General features: G+C 39.0%; 1 long non-coding RNA gene across 5 annotated transcripts in view; it reads right to left on the bottom strand.

The window, feature by feature from the left end:
* LOC107306499 (uncharacterized) overlaps positions 1 to 20,393 on the bottom strand; it is an 88,113-nt gene that overhangs the window by 44,794 nt on the left and 22,926 nt on the right. For 3 of the 5 annotated variants that reach the window (XR_014939881.1, XR_001552161.3, XR_001552160.3), the window contains one exon: positions 4,451 to 5,018. This is a non-coding gene — a long non-coding RNA (uncharacterized LOC107306499). The remainder of the gene's footprint in view (positions 1 to 4,450; positions 5,019 to 20,393) is intronic. The other 2 variants (XR_014939882.1, XR_014939880.1) reach the window with 1 other exon arrangement.

The raw sequence follows: 20,393 nt of genomic DNA, 5'->3' as shown, positions 1-20,393 counted from the left end.
ATAGAATTAGTGAATATTAGTCAATGACTTCCCTATTGCATTAGATTTACTTTCAAGTATTGGACACGTAAGCAACACAAAACTTTTAGTTATTTATTTAAAGCACTACAGTACAGATAATGAGGTAATGCTGAAAAAAAGCACCCTTGAAAATAAGAACTGATTCTTCAGCTTTCAGACATAATTCTCCACTATTCTTGTTGCCCCATGCTTAAAAATGCTCTGGATGCTGTCTTCTCTATTTCTGTACATGCATTAATATTTATAGCATTCCCTGTATAGTGAAGAGAATTATATAGATCACCTAATGGGGAAAAGAAGCACAGTGTAAACTCGAGAATGTTGATTTCATACAATTATAGAATCATGAAATGGTCTGTGTTAGAAGGGAACTTAAAGGTTATCATGTCCATCTACCATGGGCAGGGATGGGGCAACCATAACTGCTCTGGGCACTTTGTTCTAGTTTCTCAGCCCCCTCTAAGCAAGGAGTTTCTTCCAAATGTCTAATCTAAAGCTCCAGTTTAAAAAACAAACAAACAAACAAACAAACAAACAATTTTCCTACCACTACAATCTCTAGCTTTCCTGTAGGCCCCCTTCAAGTACAAGAAGGCTACAATAAGGTCTCCCCAGAGCCAGATTCCTCTCCAGATTGAGCAAGCCACGCTCCTTCAGCCTGTCTACAGAGAAGAGGTACTCCAGGCCTCTAATCACCCTAGTGGCCTTCCCTGTGGACCCAGCTCCATGGCTTTCTTGTGCTGGAGATCCTGGGTCTGGATGCAGTACTGCATATGAAGCCTCATGAAGGCAGAGCAGAGGTGACAGTCACCTCTCTGTCACTACTGGCTACCACTCTTCTGATGCAGTTCAGAATACTGTTGATCTTCCGAGCTGCTAATATACACTGATGGATATGTCTAGCTTTACATTCACGAGAACCCTACAAGTCCTTCTTCTCAGGTCTGCTCTCAAGCCACTCATCAGCCAGGCTGTATCTCTGCTTGAGACTGCCCCAGTTTGGGTTCAGGACCCTGGACTTGGCCTTACTGAACCTGATGAGGACCCACCTTTAAAGCCTGTCCAGGTATCTCTGAATGGTAGCTCTTCCCTCCTGCATTTTAATCACAGCTTCCAGCTGTGTGTCATCAGCAGTCATGCAGATGGTGCACCCGATCCCACTGTCCCTGTCTCCAACAAAGATGTTACAAAAGATGTTTACAAAAGGGAGACACATCTGGCTGTGATTCGGGGCGGGAAAAAAGAGTCTGCTCCTTTCTTTTCTACCACACGGGAGACTTCTGCTTATTTTATAGCCCCTGTAGTTCACTGTTTATACATTAAGCCCTATAACTACCCTCAAAGGTAGAAAATAAATGCGCACTTTGCAAGTGAAATTCTCTTGAAGTTGCTTAACCTTAATCCTGTCCATCTACAGAAGGAAGACAGGCAGGTTCACCGCGCATTTCAGGGGTGGTGACAAGCCCACCAACCAGGAATAGAACCTGCTGATCTCACTGCCCTGTCTGTTATGTACAGAAGTTGCCCAAACTCAATTATTGGTGACTCCATTTAGATAAATTAAAGACACCTGCATCACAGCTTTGAAGATCTTAACTTCCACCTCCATACACTGAATAAGTGAGAACTGAGAGTAATAACATCGTAAGGGACACATAAAGGACACTTTAATCCTTACACTTCAAAAGCTAAACTGCACAATTCTCTCCTAATGAAACTTTTGCTATAGGGACTTAATAAAAACTTCCAAACTCAGAGCTTTCCATGGTCTTTATGCAGGGGAAGGGCTTGTCTTTTCATCTTTGTCACATATACTCATGCATATGATCTATTTTTACATAAAATGATGACAAACAGGAGTTGTTCACATAACATGTATACCTTCCAAGACTGATGGGAGTTTGGCTGACCATGCTGAGTATAACTAATTAGAGAATTAAAATTAAAAACTGGTTATGGTGTGAAAATATGTAAGAAGAAGGCATTTGGGATTACCTCTGATGCATGTTTAACCATTTGCTTTCACTTTGGCTACTAAAAGTGAATTACTAAATACAGGAGAGGCCATTTTATCACAGGACCATTTAATTTCATTATTGAAGCTTACAAGCAGAATTGGGCAGGTTGTGGTGGTGGTGGCATCATGCCAGCAGAAGATGCTATTTATGTCATCACTAGGAAGGACAGAACTTTTCTCAGCAACCCTGCTTTTTAAAAAATTGTTCTTATGTGGGATATACTTGATTCTCTATACACATCTATCATTAATTCACCACCAGATTTACTTGGCAGAACCCTATGTAAAATTCAGTGAGTTAAATTGCAATAATGAATTAAATAACTGTCCTGAACTCAGCCAAATTCTGCCTAAATCCTTGCTCCTGTTCTTATTAAGAGATACCTCTATGTCTTATCTCTGCAGAGAAAGACTCCAGCCACCAGGAATAGACTGTGCCTGGGTGAGGAACAACCTCACTCCTGCCCAAAACATACAGTTTTGTAAAGAAATGCACCAGATTCAGTAGGACACTCAAGAAAAAAAAATCTTGAAGTAACAGCAGCTGGTCCTGGACCTACTTTTAACAAAATATCTATTGACATTTTATAAAAAAAAAATCTCCATTCTTCAGAAGATGAAAAAATACCACATCAATTCCAGACCTCTTACTAATCCAAGTCAACTCTAATGGACACAAACTAGTTTGAAAAACTAAGGCAAACAAAATGCTACTGGTTAGCATGGTGGTTTTCACTGCACCCCCAACAGTTCAGATAGGGTCATAATAGCATTTACATGAAACCTCAGCAAAACTGCTCCTCAGGAGCAGTTGTACAGCACAGCAAGGAAATCTACATTCCTGTGTGTTCTCTGAACTTAAGTAAAGGTACTCACTGTTCTTCTACATGGGTTTTTTGTTTGCTTGCTTGCTTTTTTTGTTTATTTGGTTGGTTGGTGGTTTGGCTGGTTGTTTGGGTTTTTTTTCTAGGAGACTTTACTATGTTTACTGTTTGTACTGTAGAAGACCACTGAGCTACACATACGTAAGGACAGATCACCAAAACCAGCCGGAGTCTCACTAGCACTTTCACAGAATAAGAGAAGGGCTATAGTTAAAAATCCTGAGGAGATCAAGTATTTCATTGAATTTAAATAGGTGAAATGCTGCTTAATTGAAGTAAGAAATTGTCAACATATTTGTGTTACAGAATAATGTATTCTTTAAGCACACACATCAGAACAGTGTAAGTCGTTAATTTTCTTTTAGAAGAGGCCACCAAAAATTAGAGGGGGATGTGCCTATATGTATATACATACTTTTTTAATTTACATGTGTAATGCCTCTTAAATAATGGGAACTGTGTATATGCACAGTGATGCACTTCAGCTTGACAACAAGAATGAAACCGGGACAGTTGTTAGAAAATGCAGCAGCATTTGTCTTTAAGAGAAGTTAAGAAACCATAATTCTCACAAGTGAGTACTAGCACATAAGGCTTTATTTGACTTTGTGTTAAGGATTTTTTGATAGCTAGATGAAATACATGATAAAGTTGCAAAAAACTTTTTGTTCATGCTTTTTTTCTTTATATATATATAAAATATATAACATATTTATATATTATATAATGTTATATATAATATAAATATAATATATAATAATAATATATTGTATGTTATTATTATATATAATAATATATGTATTCATCTTTATAATAATTATATATATATATATATATGTGTGTTTTATGCCATCTGTATTTCTGGTCAGGATTTTTTGCTGTTTGAACCTGGATTTTCAGCACATGATTTACAGAGCTCCCACTGAAATCAAGACAAACTTCTGAAGTTTCTGAACACAGAGGATTTGTGTCATTTGCAGTATGTTTCAGGATATTTAAATGTGTTTTTGACAGTCATTTGAATGCGTTTGTGGAGGTTTTCAATGAATAATAGAAAATACAAAGAGTATTCCCATTCCCAGAAAAGGAAAAAAAAAAAGTGTAATTTACCCATAATATTATTAAAATCATACTGACTTGGAATCACTGAAATTATTGCAGAAATGGTATTTATGCATATTATATTGATATATATTATATATTAACAAACATTCATCATAGAACACTATTGTCAACACAATCAATTTTTTTTAGAAATACTCTTATGGGAGAAACAGTTGGTGAAAGTCATTATATAATAATTAATATCTTCAATTAATATCTACCCAGGTTGTTACCCAGAGTGATGAGGGCATACATAATTGACGCAACCTTAAGGAAGCAGAATGAGGCAGATATACCTCAGACCTGAGGACATTTTCTGCTGCTTTTGAGCTACAATCATTTAAAGAAAACGTTTCAAAAGAACATTCTTCAGCAAGCAAATTAGTTTTCATGCATATCACTTGGCAAATCATACTTGACTTACTTATGTGTACAAGTCCCAGTAGGGCTCCTTCCGCCCTCGTTTTAGATCAGGCTCATCCTGATGCAAAATGATTGCAACTGAAACCTCCTCTGGTGTGCTTCAGGATAAAGGAAAGCAGGATTTCAGTGCTGCTGTATTTGCTGTTATGCTGCGTTGGTGGGTAAACAACTACCTAGCTATTCTTCACAATGACCTCAAGAAGATGCTTCATGGTAGCAAAATTCTGGGCTACCTCTATTAGTAAGCATGTCCACCTCCTAGAGCAGCTTTTGTTCTGTTGAATAAATACTCCTCAGAGAGAAATGTGTGGTTGCCATGCCTCGTGGAGTGATGTCCCAGGGGTTACCCATTCTCCTTCTTTTGGCTGCAGGCATACAGAACGTTTGCTAGGCTTGACACCATCAGTGCATAGTCAGCTAGACATACATCACTTTGGATTTCTTGCATTTCAGTGGAATTACCTTAGATTGGTAGAGGAGACTTCATGCTGTTCTAATTCCAGGAATTATTCCAAACTGACATGTCGTTCATTCTCCTCAGGAAGATAAGTCACTATCCATGCACTGCTCTGAAACACAGAATTATTAAGTACATTAGAAAAGGATGCTTGTTACAAAGAACACACGTTATTTCTTGTTTAAGTAAAACGTTAATGATCAATTCCTTCTCTCTTTTATTCTTTGTGAAGTAGAATGATGCAGGTATGTGCTCATTTAGTAACAGAGTCCTTCAGTTTATAGATAATAGGACACAAAAATAATTATACGTTAATGTTTCAGATATTTTGCTCTTTAATATTCTTGTCATAAAAGAAAAAAAAAATTGCTTATATGAAAGTAAAAGTACAGCTGAAGTAGCAATATGAAGTGCCTCAAGTATAAGAACAGCACTGGAAAAGCTCCAGTTTTAATACCAGCTCTGCTATCTTGTACTTGACCTCCAGTAAAATCTTCACCCCATCTGTATCTCTGCTCCTGGGGAATGGAAATAAAAAGATCATTTGCTCTTTGCCACTATGAATGTGAGGCTTACTACCTCAGAGTGAGTACATTGTTTTAAGGCACTGTCATTACTGGAGATTCATGCAAAATTCTCTTTAGAAAATATATTGACTAGGCACAAAATCTACTTAGTCACGAGTGATTTATATGATAACTTTGCAGGACTGAGCTTCATCCATACAGCTTTGATTTTTTTTTACACACAAGTATTATTTTACCAGCTAAAGACCAAATAACCTGAGTCTAAGCAGAATGAACTCTTTAAGTTCATTTTAACTTTAACTATGAAGTTCTTTATGAACTCATAGTTACAAACAACCTAAATATTTTCATCCACAGTTAAACTGTCCCCAAAGGTCCTGCTTTCACACCTAGGCTCAGATTTCCTCCATCATTTCCATGAGGTGGGTTTGGCAGAACAGCTCTGGCCTGGAACATGTCAAGTTTTCCTTACACATTGACTGGCAGCTGACTTGTGCTTCCTACAGCAAGGAAGAGAGAACGCAGCCACCTCTGCATTTCTCCTAATCTCCAGCGTAACCTTTATTCTCCTTTTCTGAGTTCATTTACTTTTAACTACTGAAGGTGATAATTTGCTGCTATCACATACACAGAATCAGCACACACACAATGGAAAGTGAGAAAAGACTACTGGCCATGGCCCAGAGCTGAGCATTAGAAAGACACACAGCAGAGATTTATGCAAGAAAATTTAATGTTGTAGAACACTCCTTTCAGAGTTTGGATTGTTGCTCTAAGTGATATGAGAGAGCCCATTTTGTTCAACACTCATTAAAAATTATGGGGACATAAAGTATTGCACTTGAATATTGTCTTACATTCTTTGTATAAGCTGGTAAATCCTAGATTTCCAATACAAGCAATAAGGAGATATTGTACGGCTGCAGCTAGCATAAGCTGCATTTCTGAAACTGGGACAAAGTTTGGACTGTCTAAAGAACAGGAAGGTAGAGAGACATTTACTGTCCATACCTTTGAGGCAGCAATACTGAGAGTTTCAATATATTCCATGAAGTTAGGTATAACATGAATTTTTCTCCGTTTTGAAGACATATAGGCAAACACTCTCCATATAACCCCCAGATGTTGCTGCCATTCTCAGATTTGTCTAAGAATGTGAAAGCATGTAGGAATATAATGTGCCAATCATAATTCTGCAGAAAATACTTCTTAGAAGTGCTTTTAAATACACACTCACTGCTGTTTGATTGCTTGTTTATTCCCTTAAAAAACAAACCTTGTCCAAAAAGTGCCACACTATTAAGAGCCGCTAATCATTCTTCTCTCTAATTTGCCTATACTTTAGAATGAAGTTACCTGCCCATTGTCTCTGTCTTTCAGCTCATGGCTGCAGCACTGGATGTGTTTGTTGCCTGTGTTTGCAGCACTGCCTCAAGAATAAGCATTGCGTATTACTGGTGAAACCGCATCAGTGGGTCACCTCCCTGCTGGGCTCAGTACAGTAGTCACTGTACATGTATGTGTGTGCCCAGGGCCGGGACCCTCAGGTGTTATTGCAGGACAGAGGTGTCAAACCCTGATGCAGTGCAGGAATGTGGAGATAGGTCTTACAGGACTGGGCCTTTGTAATGCACTGAAACAGGAGATATTTCAGCTCTGCTTGTAGGAAAATCAATTTGAGGAAAACAAAAAGAAAAGAAAAAAAGGGATTTTCTCTATTTTACTTCATTCTCCAGTAGCATTGTTGCAATCAATGACACAATAGTTAGACTGCTTACTGTATGAATTGTCCCTCAAGATGGGAATCTCCTAGCTATACGTTATGTAGAAAGACAAAGGGTTGCTCAACATAATTATCCCAAACTATTTCACCCTTTGAAAAGCAACATGGAAATGCAGGTTAATTCACAAGCATGATTTTCTGTGATTTGGCTTACGCTCCTGCCGAATTTATCCTTCCTGAATAATCCCTATCAGTGCAACCATCTGTGCAGAGCACTTTCTGATTACAGTCCTCACAAATGTGCTCCACTCTGTTACTCCTGACAAAAACCAGTGATGTCTTTGGGGAAAATGCTTCTCTAGGCTGAGCTGTAAGAGCTTCATATGTACAGGGGCTGCCTATTGCCAGCACAGATGTAGCCGTAAGGGGAATTCAACAAACAAGCCCTCTGCCTGGCAATATCTGTGCTTTATCTGCATGTGAGTCATGGCAGGCTATCCTGAAAGGGTCTCCTGCATGCCTAGCTATTTGCCAAGTGGCAGGTGATTTATGTTAGATACACCAGAAGGAACAGAACTGAGTTTTTGTTGCAGTCTCTTACATTCATTTTGTTTTATTTTCAGCGATTCATATGTTATTCCTGCTTTTTAGTCTGATGGCTGTAACTGTACGAACAAGAGTGGGTCAGTCTGGGTTGATTCTCTTGCCAAGAGAGAGAGAAACTGGAAGTTCTCTATAGACTGACAGATACATATGCTTAAGAAATTTCAAAGATGGCGTTTTGCGTGCTCATATGCAAAAATACACACATACATGTACACATATATACACATCCCAAGAGTGCTATATTTAGTGGGATACATACAAACAGAATTACTTAGCTTACAGGGAATATCTAAGAGGCTGATAACCTTTTAAAGCATGCATAGATGATCCTTTTGCTTTGTACTGCACAAAGAATAGTAAGTCTCCAATAATCTTTCTTTAGATTGTGAAAATCAATTTCTTGTGAAGTTAGGTTCTTATTACAATTTCAAACTTGAAAATGCAGAATAGACAAAAACAATATTTTTCCACACTTTGCCAGGCTTGTTAGAATAAGCACTGATAAAGTTCCTTGACTAAATAAGGAAATAATATTAGAAACTTGATTAAGGTGGAAGGCTGTCTTTAAATAACAGTTTTAGCTGCCATACCCCAGCAAGTATGAAATGTGAGCAGCGCAGCACTGCCAGCAACACCATCCCATGATCAGCACAGGCTGTGCCTTTCAAGAGTGTTCTTCCTCCTTGATTCCATGCTGAAACATCCCTTGCATTCACTCCAACTCTTCAAAATGTGTTTTTGAGATGCCTCTGCAAATAACACCTTTGAGCTTTCTTGTCACTTGCTGCAACTTTGCTTCTCTACTAACTCCAAATGTGAAGATGGCAATCTTAAAATCCCCAAGAAAGAAAAAAATCTCATCTTCTACTGATCTTATTATTGTTACAGTATTTCTTCTAGCATCAATAATCAGTATTAATGACTAAAAATTTCTTTCCTGTAGGTCCTGCTTCTGTTTATTTCAGCAGGAGGAATGACTTCCCACAATTTCTGGAAAGCTGGATGACAGTGGACAAAAAAGAAGAGCTCCAATGAAGTTTCACAGAAGAACAAAACAAAAACAATTTGTACTCTTTTTTTTCTTCCTGCAGAATTTCACCAAATCACAGCCTGGAGAGAAACCACATTTTCATTGTGGGACAGGAGATATTAAAGTTGCCTCATCAGTTTTGTGTTCTCAGTAGCAAAATATTGCCAGACTGCAAATAGCATTAAGTAAAGGGCTGCATGAATAAAGTTTATAATATACGAAGAATTTTGTAAAAGAAAGGATTGCACTATGGAAAACAGATTGGAAACCTGAAAGCTTTAATTACTAAGCTAGGAAAAAGGCTGTTCAGGGATACAAGGATGTATATTTATCTGTAGTCAAACAGAGCACAAATATTTCAAAAATTAAGTGAAGTTGGGCCATGTTAGGGGATGAGATAAGAGAAAGGTGATACAGAAGTTGGTTTTATGCATTGGTAGCTGGCATACTTCTGTATAAGTGAGCACTAATTTAAATATTCAAGTGAGCAGTCAGCTGCCCTGTCTTGCCAGAAATATGTCTCTGCTGAGAACAAATCCAGGCCTTATTGCTCTGTTGGTTAAAAAATAAAACAAGCGTAATAATGGATGGAGTGAAAGAAAGACGTCATCATTCTGTGTGAATATACATAATACTTGGAATCTCTCCTATTTACCCTGTGTTTATATGAATCATGAGGTTAAAATTAATAAGCGTTTGAGTTCACGAGAACTCACTGTAACCCACACAAATTTTCCAGTCACAGAGACTGTTCCAAATGTTGACTCATATTTTGCCATAGTCCACAGGATCCCACAGCTGACAAACCAGCTCTTATTCCAATCTGTTTATGAGGCACAAACATCAGTCAAAGGTTAACCAAAGTCAAAACCTCACCCTCTCTGTGATATGATACAAGAGTTTGGAAAAGAATAACCTGTGAAGCACCAAATAAGCCTTACTGAGGGCCTAAATATGAGTAAAGCCATTCTCACAGGAAAATGGTGACTACATTAAAGTGAGGGGTAGGGCCTATCAGATGCAGAAACACAGCCAAGAATGTATGAGAAAAAAATAAAAATACCATGTTATTTAGCACTGTAATTAGCAATACAGAGCATGTATGTGTGTGTGCTCTCTGTGGCTATGCCTCATCTTCTTATCAAGAGATGATATCAATATGTTGTGGAATTAGTACATGCAGCCTGGAACAAAGGGAGGACTGTCATTTCAATTTTGCAGCAGAGAGCTTGTAGGAAGTCATCAAACTGCATGGCTGGGACCTTTGTCAGAAGAGGTTTCTCTGCTCCAGGTACAAGGATATAATCACACCTAAAACTAAGTCAAAAGATGAAAAAATTAATATAGGTTTCATGGAGGTATGAAGAAAGGAGAAAGAAAAATAGTAAAAATGAAAAGTGGCACATTTTTTGTCAAGTTTACTTTTAAGTAATTATGGGGTTTTTTGGAGGATGACTTTTGAGTGAGCTTAATGCATTAAAAAAACCTTAAAAATACAGTGTCAAAAGGACTAAATAATAAAAACAAAAAAAATATGCTGTATGGGAAATCACAGTCTGAACCTCTGATTAATCAGCTGAGGCAAGTGTTGGGTCAGCTGTGGGAGACAGGTGAGAGTAATTTAGCTGTGCTCCTAGAAGGGGTGGAGCTCAACTCCACCTCCTCTAAGACCTCATTTAAGGGCTGACCACCAAGGCAGCATCTCTTGGAGATTGCTTCCTGGTGGAGATTGCCCCAGCTTTTCCAGCTAAAGCACTGATACTGGTGAGTTTTCCTTTATAAATAACCTTTTGAATATTTACCATCTTCATATTATTTGACCTTACATGTGCATTTTCATTATTTAAATAAATTGTGGAAATGTACCTTTTTTTCTACATTTCCTGCATAGTTGAAGGAAAGGAAGTGTTCTGGTATACAATTAACTGTAAATAAAATTATAGCAGGGGCTCTTTTGCCGAACTATTAAGTGATGGTAATTCACAAATGTTGCTCACAGGCTTAGGGAGCCATAGGAGTGCACTGTGTGCACAGATCCCTGGCCAGGGATAATAAAACACAAGCCTGAGGCAAATAGCAAAAGAGAATTTAGATATCAGTGAAACAAATAAATGCCTTCTTGTAAAATCAGGAGATATGTATGTCAGGTCAAATGAAAAATAAAAACAAGACAAATCCCTAAGGAGATATGGAAGGTAATGAAAGATAGCAAGAGGATTAGAACTAAGATCAAAAGAAGGTGGTCTTCACAGATATTTTTCCATACAGGATCACAGGAATGTGGTTGTTTTAGGTTGTTCTTTTGCTTTTCTTGTTCATTGGTTTGTTTTTCCCTAGGAAATCAAGTGAGAATGGGGTTCTTGAGCAAATTTCTACCTCTTGTCTTTCCTTCAGCTCAGTATCACCACTTGCGCCACAGATGCTTGCACTGCCTTCCTTTCCTCAGATATTCTTTCACAGCAAAGCAGGCTTACCTTCAGGTTCACAGTGCACCTTGGCCTGAAAGCTCTACAGATACCAGAGAAGAAAGGATGCTCACACTTAACCAGCAAGGCATTTTGGCAGAGCTCGTGAAAAAGCACCTGTAAAAACTTGACTAAATAGTAATTTATTTGCAGATACACTTGGAGATCTAGCCCAGACTGACTTGTTCAGGGCACTTGTTGCAGGGATCTCTTGGGAGTCACTCCTTAGGGTAAAGGGGTCCAGGAAGCCTGGATGTTCCTCAAGTTGGAAATCTTAAAGGCACAAGAACAGGCTGTCCCTGAATGCCGTAAGGCAAGCTGTAGAAGAAGACCAGCGTGAATGAACCAGGAACTGTTGTTGAGACTCTGGAAGAAAAAGACAGTCTATGTCCTCTGGAAGCAGGGACAGGCTACTTGGGGAGATTACAAGGAAGTCACTAAGGTATGTAGGGAAGAAGTTCAGAAGGCAAAAGCCTGACTTGAGCATATGTTGGCCACTGCAGTAAAAGAGAATAAGAAATTTTTTTACAAATATATCAATGGTAAGAGAAGAACGAAGGAAAATTTTCATCCTTTAGTTGATGCACCAGGAAATGTGACCACTGAGGATAAAGAGAAGGCTCCTCTTCCATCTGGACTGTCACAAGTCCATGGGACCAGACAGGCTCCATCCTGGAGTGCTGAGGGAGCGGGTGGTGCTAATTGCCAAGCCACTCTGCCATCTGTCAGAGCTCCTGGTTATTTGGAGAGGTCCCAGCAAATTGGAGGGTTGCCGTTCTGACTCCCATCTTCACGAAGGGCTGTAAGGAGAATCTGGAGAACTACAGGCCTGTCAGCCTGACATCAGTACCAGGGAAAGTCATGGAGCAAATCATCTTGTCTGAGATCACACGGCATGTGCGTGGCATCCAGGGAATCAGGCCCAGCCAGAATGGGTTCATGGAAAGCAGGTCGTGCTTGACCAACCTCATCTCCTTCTGTGACTGGGTGATCAGATTGTTAGATGAAGGAAAGGCTGTTGATGTAACCTAGCTAGATGGTCTCTCACAGTATTCTCCTGGGGAAACTGGCTGCCTGTGGCCTGGACAGGTCTATCCTTCTTTGGGTAAGGAACTGGCTAGGGGGCTGTGCCCAATGGGTAGTAATGGAGTTAAATCCAGCTGGCAACCTGTTACAAGTGTTGTCCCACATGGTTCAGTACTGGGGCCCATCTTGTTAAATATCTTCACTGATGACCTAGATGAGAGGACTGAGTGTACCCTCAGTAAATTTGCAGGTGCACCAAGTTAGGAGGTGGTGTCAATCTGCCTGAGAGTAGGGAAACCCTTCAGAGGGATCTAGATAAGCTGAATCACTGGGCTGAGGTGAATGGGATGAGGTTCAACAAAGCCAAGTGCCAAGTCCTGCACATTGGCCACAATAACCCCATGCAGTGCTATAGGCCTGGGGATGAGTGGCTGGATGACTGTGTAAAGAAAAGGGACCTGGGGGTGTTGGTTGATGCTCAGCTGAACATGAGCCGACAGTGTGCCCAGGTGGCCAAGAGGGTCAAGAGCATCCTGACTTGCATTACAAATAGTGTGGTCAGCTGTACTCAGCTCTGGTGAGGCCACACCTTGAGTCCTGTGTTCAGTTTTGGGCCCCTCACTACAAGAAAGACAGTGAGGCCCTGGAATGTGTCCAGGCAACAAAACTGGTGAGGGGTCTGGAATGCAAGCCTTGCGAGGAGCAGTTCAAGGAGCTGTGATTGTTTAGTGTGGACGAGGAGGTTCAGGGGAGACCTCATTGCACTCTACAGCTTCCTTAAGCTTTATATGGCCTCTTTTCCCAGGTGACAAACAGGACCCAAGGTGGGCATTTTGCTATTCAATGAAGTGATGATGCTCTATGCAACCAGCAGAGAGGAGGTGAGCAGCCAGCCAGAGTACTGGGGTAACATCACCAGTAAAAAAGAGGGCAAAAGTAGTTCAAATGTCTAGGTCAAATAAGGTAGAGCAATGTGATGGGGGGGGGGGGGAGGGGGCTTGAAAACAAATGCAGAATGCTTGGATCCAACAGGGTGGCACTAAGCTAGAGAGATTTGTGCTGCACCTTGCAGAACTGCCCTTGAACAGAACATACTTTCATCACCATTGAGTTAGAAATGAGAGCAGAATTAGGCTTCAAGTGCTTGGGAATATACCTGGACAGATGATACAGTGTGACTGTCAGGTTATTAACGTTAAATAGAAGTGTATGAATGAAATCAAGAAGAGGAAAATGTGAGCTGAACAAGAGAAAAATGTTCCTAATGGCAAATTCTATTAGGTTGCTGAAAAGTTTTCTAGGGGAAATGGCAAAGCAGCATTCTTTACAGCATTGCACAACAGAAAACACTGAAAAATATACTATCAGGAACAACCCTAGAAAGACAAAGGAAGGCGTTGGACAACCCATTAGTTCTTCACCACCTTTGCTTGCTGTGTAACTGAATGGAGACAGGAAAGCAGGGCAGTCACACTCCTTGTAACAAGTACTCTTTTGTAAGTAACAAAAGTGCACTTGCAGCCCAGAATGCCAGCTGCATCCTGGGTTGCATCAAGAGAATTATGACCAGAATCACCAAGGCAGGTGATTCTGCCCCTCTAATCTGCACTCATGAGATACCACCTGGAGTACTGTGTCCAGTTCTGGACTCCCCCAACACAGGGACATCAAGCTGTTGGAGGAGGGTCAGAGGAGGGCCACAAAGATGATCAGAGGGCTGGAGTACCTCCCCTAACTGTGCAACATTTTTTCATGGGTACTTTGTGCCTAATTTTGAAAAGTAGTTTCTCAAAAGTGCTATTAAAAAAAAAAAAAAAAAAAAAAAAAAAAAAAAAGACTTGTTTTCAATTACTACAAGTGAAAACAGTCAGTCATGGTAAAACATGAATTTTCTTGATTTCTTTCTTTCAAAAAGAAAAATCTATGATGTCACAAAGAGGAAGAAATGGCTACAGAGTATTGTACCCAAATTCCTTCCATGCCAGGTTGTTGTTTTGAGAACTCCTTTCCATAGCGTAACACAAAGAAACAAGTGAGAAACATTCATCTGTCCTTGTGCGCGCTCCCTCAGTATAAAAATGCTCAACGAGAAGGGTTGTGGCCAGCTGGAAGGACTTAAAATATCATGCAGCCACTGAAAGTATCTTGATTGCTCATACGGCTGCGAACCTTCACAATGGCAACATTAGTACCATTCATCCCTAATTTTTTGTAGTATTTCTGTCATGTATTTTTGGTAAGTGAGGCAAAGAAAATTTTGCAGATCTTCCCTGTGAGAGGAGGCAGCTGTCTTAACTATGCAGCATTGTTTGGTGTGAGTACCTAGGAGCCGCAGTAACCTGCATTCAACGGGACAAGATCAGTGCTCTTCTCTAGACTCTGAATTTCATTGTGCCTTCTTTTAATCAGAAGTTTGTAGATATTTATAGATAACATTGCAGGCTCCTCCTGGTTCATTCCATTTGATTTATTATTTGATTATTTACCAGCTTTCTCTTATATGTCAGGAGGAAAAAAAAAAAAAAAAAAGCAAAAAAAAAAACAAAAAACCCACATCCATTCAAAACACGATTACTATATTAACCAGTTCCAAGGCAACTATAAGGTACGTATTTATGATAACAGTCCTTTCCAATATGAGAGCAGGGATATGGGCCTTTTCAGAAAGGGTTTGGTCCAGAAAATGACTGTGACTTCTCCTATGTGCACACTACATATTGGACTGTCTGTGAGCTCTGAGGTCTGAGATTAATGACAGATGTGTCTAGAGAGGGGCACTACCCAGGTTGTCATGAAAATCTGAATTTCCTTATTTCTCATTTTAGTTAGATAATCCAGATAACCTACTTGAGGGAAAAAAAAAAAAAAAAAGTATTTACTTCTTAATTAATGGAAAATATTGAGCAATAAAAATAGTATTTCTTGAGTCTTAAAATGACCCTACTGGTTCTGAAGTGTGAGTTTGCAATTCAAGTCTAATCAAGAAAAGGCAGGAATGACATCCTAAACCAAGCAATGAGATGGCAATAATGCCATACTAGTGTGTATATTTGCGCACAGCGAGATATGTTTATTAAAGCTTATGTCTATATATTTTTCTATTGGATTAGCGTTTTTTAAAGAATCTGGGGGACTCAATCAGAACACTGAGTTTTTTAAAAAGAGCATTTTATGACATCGCTGCCTATTCATCACATTATGTTGATAACAAAAGACTTTGAGGTAAGACACACAGCCCATGTATAAAATCTCCATATTCAGTAGTTTCAGAATATGAATGTACGTGTTGAGGTGATCATGAGACGTTTTATACTAGAAAGGGCTGTAAATATGTCTCACCTTTTACTGCTCCTGTAATGGTTAAGCATACATAAAATGTAACTTTGGTTTTGTGATTCTTGTCACAACTGGAAAAGTCTTAAAGTAACAATTGTAGCAAGGGGCAGGTTTTCCTGTTCAGATGGAGGGCATCACATTTTTGCCAATCTATTTATTCAATGCACTAAAACAGTTAAGGGTTTTTGCCTGGTGTGACAGATAACCATATAACCTTATGGCATGAATGATCTAGGCTCAGAGATACTTCACTAACTTAAGAAAAAGATCACCTGTCTGTACTTGAATGAGAAGTATAGAAAAGTCAGAAGGTGCATGAAAGAAAGACAAAGGGGATTTGCTGAGACTCAGGTAGAGAGCAGAATGCATATTGGAAACGTAAAGAAAGGAGCTGCGGAAAGTCAGACAAACAACAACAACAACACAAAACAAACAAACGTACAAAAAAAAGCCCACAACAAAACAAAATAACAAAGAAGATATGGGCAAAACAAAGGAGTCTTTTGGTGTCTCAAGAAGAGCGGACTACACTTTGCAGGAAAGATCTATAGATTACATCGGATTTTACAGAATAAGAGAGTATGATTTCACAGTGCTTTTACTCATACAAATAAATCTTCATTCAAAAATGTCAGTGGAATATACAATCTATCAACTAGTCAAATGAAGAAGACAGAAGACAGCCTAATGAAACCTGTTTAAGTGTATTTACTGACATTTGAAACTCTGTAGTCACCAATATAGAAAATCCTGAAGATTGAGGTATATTTGGTTTTAGATCTGAAGGGCTACATTTGTTTATGTATTTTATATTAATACATAATGTCCCTACTGTTTTCTTACAGACAACTTTTAATCATGACACTTATGAATTTTTAACTGTTGCTGTCACAGAGTCTGTTTCCATTACTTCCATGGAAATTAATTGTCCAATGGCAAAAAGAATGGGAACTGATGCTTTGGATCAGACTATCCAGGCAGGGTAACTTGCCAGCATTATTTACACACACAGAACAAAATCTGCTTAACACCAGAAAGACCCATCATGAAGCAGCTAGTCAAGAAGGAAATTTCTTTGTCAGTGAGCTACCTGTGCAGCATGTAAAGCCCTACAGAGCATAACTGAAGCGAAGTGAACTGCTCATTAGCGTAGCTAAAACTTTGGTGGAATATCATTATGCTTAATTTTTGTGAAAGTTAATTTCACACATAAATTCTGTAATTTAACTTAAGAAACAATATTTTTTCTATTTTAAACACCTTTAAGTAACTCTCAGCTTCAACTACAATTTCATGTAGATTACCTTATTTTTACAGAAGGAAATAACCCCCTGTAGCTTTGTGTGTTCTTTTGCTTAGACTCCAAATGCTACTCACACTCTGAAAAAACACTAATTGCTACTAGTTTTATCCTATGATGCAACTCTCTGTTTGCAGCTTCATGAGACAATTTCCCTCTTGGAATCATTTAGGTATTTTTAATAAGACTATTTAGAGGAGCACTTTAAACCCTAATATTAGAGAAAAGAGATAAGGCAACTTTGTTTTGCAGTTTGTATGCTGTTAACCAATAGCAATCTCAATACAACAGGAATGGGTAAGCAGAAGTGACGGTTTTCATATGCCATTCAAATGAGTATAATCAAGAAAACATAAAAGTAACTGTTAAAATGCTGAGCTATAGGGTGTACTGTCTACAGTTCTCTCAGAAGGAAATAGTCTATATGTAAAGCATCTATCAGGAAAATACAAACAAATTGCAAACTTAAATTGTTGATAAAAAAATTAGTTCTACATTTAGTGTATATTAAAAACAAACAAACAAACAAAAAACAGCAGAATATATCCTCAGAAACATGTTACTATATGCATTCCAGTAAGTACCACTCATTCTTGCCCCTGGCAGTGCCATATTCTACAAACATATCGCATTTTCCACAGTTCCCTCATTGAAAGACATTCATTTGAAAATGTGGAATACTAAAAAGTGTGCTTTAAAATTCTCTCTCTACCTCAACTCAGCTACATTTGCAGTATAATTCTTTAATTTCTGGTCTTTACCAATTAGGTTAGTTGCCATTCCTATCTACCAAATTGTTCTCTGGACACTGCCCTTATGTCTGCAGCGCAAGCCTCTGCCATAAGCCTGCAGGTACTGCAGCTGATGCCTATAACCATGACACTGTCCTCCTGACAGTTGTGAGAGACTCTGGTCTCACATTTTCTAGAAACACTGATGTTTATAATTGCTGCTAAGCAGTGTTGTAGATCCAAGGCCATCCTCAGCAAAGAGCCCAAGGAGCCAGGAGGGAAAAGGATTGGGACAGTTGGTTTAATCTGGCCAAAGGGATATTCCATACAATATGCTATCATGCAGAAGACAATTTGAAGGGAGCGGGAGCTCGTCTCACCCTCTTCAGCAGCTTGGAGGTCCTAGCTGTGCATCTATCAGGAGGTGGTGGGCAATTACATATACATCACCTGTTATAGACATTTATGTATGTACATATATATATTTGTCACAATTATTTTCCTTTTCTTAGTGAATAGTTTTATCTCAACCCATAAGTTCTACTTAGATGTTTTCCTTTTTTTTCCTATTCTCTGGTCCCTGTGGTCAAGGAGGGAGCAAGAAAAGCACTGTGTGATGCTCAGCCACCATCTTCAAGGTTCCCTTCATGCTTCAACTGCTAGTCCACAATATCTGGCATACTTGGAAGTTAATTTCAGACAGCCATGAACACAAACACCCTTTAAGTTAATTAGTAGTTTTTCAAGAGAAAACACTTAGCCAGTATGATAATAATTTATTACAGAACAGATAACAAATATTTCTACATCCAGGACAAATTATGTGCAGATGAGAAGCTCCATACTACAAAATTCATTCAACTTCTCAGGAGCTCAGAAGAGACTGGAAGTGGATAAGAGGAACAGGATGCAGCTAGTGAATTCTCTTTACAAAGCTGTCATTTCTAGAGCATCAAGGTATAATAACAGCTGAAGAAGTATTTCATTATAATTACATTCCTAGATAGAAAATCACTTTGATAACAAACTAACTAAATAAATGAATAGTACCAGTTAGTGCAGCTGAAATGTGTTAGGAGCAAGACACAAAATGGGAATTTTACTTCATTTCCTTTGGTTCCAGAAACACTCATGGCTGTACAGCCTTTGCTGTGTTTTGCTCTCTGGCACAATTTTGTTCACTGCTGTGTACATTTTTACCCAAAGCCATGACTATCTTAAGCAAAGAAGACATCATGTCAACTCCGCTATCTTACTGGTTCATTTCTTACGGCTTGTGCAATGTTTTGAATAGAGAGCACTGTAAAAGTGTGAAATACTGTTTTTGACAATTCCTGTAATTCTAAACAACAATATTTAGGTTTCTTACGGAGGATGCATGTACTCCTCCCTACATTAAACTGCATCTCTTTATTTTGAAAAAATCAGAAGGCTGCATCCACTGTGTTTTAGGCTTTCATATTTTATGCCCATGAATGTCACAGCCTCTGCATGCCTAAGGCCACATCTGTCAAAGGCAAACCTTTCTTTAGCAGAGTAATTTTGTATGTGTGCTACTGGAATGCATCTATAAGAGATCTCTGTGAGAGGCAATGAACAGCAGTTACTCAACTGAATGAATAGTTAACGCTTTGATCTTTTTCTAGCATTATCTCCTCAAATTTAAGGGCATTATTTTAAAAAGTTTACATTTGCATATGCATTCTAAACCAGCAGTTTAAAGAAGGTATGTAAATAAGGTAGGCATACAAATCATGACACAACTGTAGAGACGCATATCTTTAAAAGAACCTGGATGCCCAAACTCCTAACTAAGCATAAATCAATCTTTTGTGAATATGCTCTATAAGCTGTCACTTCCATGGCTGCAAACCTGAAGTGGGTCCTCCATTTGCAGTTGAGACCTGGAGTTGAATGCTTCACCTCCATGAAACTCCTGGTGCAAGCAGAGGCTGGGGACGGGCCCTGCTGCAAGATGTCACCACTAGTGCAATGTGTAGATAGTGATTTCTAGATTGTAGAGTAACATTTGTGACTGTAACTAGGCTTTGTTGAGTTAGTAGCACATCATTTGTAAATAATTATTTACCGGTGCTGTTACTGGACAGAATTCTGAAGTCAGAGTAACTCTGGGGACATGCTCCTCATAGCCTGTTATTTTGGACAAACACTCTTAGTTTTCTTCTGAACTCCCTACTTCCCAGTGCTTTTGCCCCAACAATACCCTTCCCATATCTAACGCAGGGATGTAGACCAGAGTGAAGGCAATATTCTGTCTGTGAGGCCTCTTTCCAGCTGAGGAAGACAGAAAAATGCTGGTTGTTAGCACACAGGCTGAAGAAGACCCAAGAGCCAAAGCATCACCTTCAGCTCTGTTTCTATTTTTGAGCACCATTTGCTATCAGCCCTCCTTTAATTTCCCAGCTCTCATACTGCTGCCACGCTATCAGTACTTCCACTTATCCTCTTCTTATGAGGCACCAAGCACTTGCAAGGAATCTCATGGTGATCCAGAACAGGCCATTGATTTTTTAGCACACCCTCCTATTGATGTCAGTGGGGAATTCTTGTTATAAATGAGTGGCACAATATGGCCCAAAATTAGTGAGTAAGTCTTGGAAAAAGGCATGAAGTGAATGGTAGCTTAATGTGAAATTAGATGTTTTGCGTGAGCTCCTAAAAGTTAAGCATTACAGGACATCCATAGACTTCAGGGGTTTTAATGCTTCTCACTTAGATATTG

Source organism: Coturnix japonica, chromosome Z (genome assembly GCF_054131305.1).
Source record: "Coturnix japonica strain WE chromosome Z, WE-NBRP24, whole genome shotgun sequence".
In the NCBI taxonomy this organism is placed as follows: Eukaryota; Metazoa; Chordata; class Aves; order Galliformes; family Phasianidae; genus Coturnix; species Coturnix japonica.
This window is presented reverse-complemented; position numbering and strand designations above follow the sequence as displayed.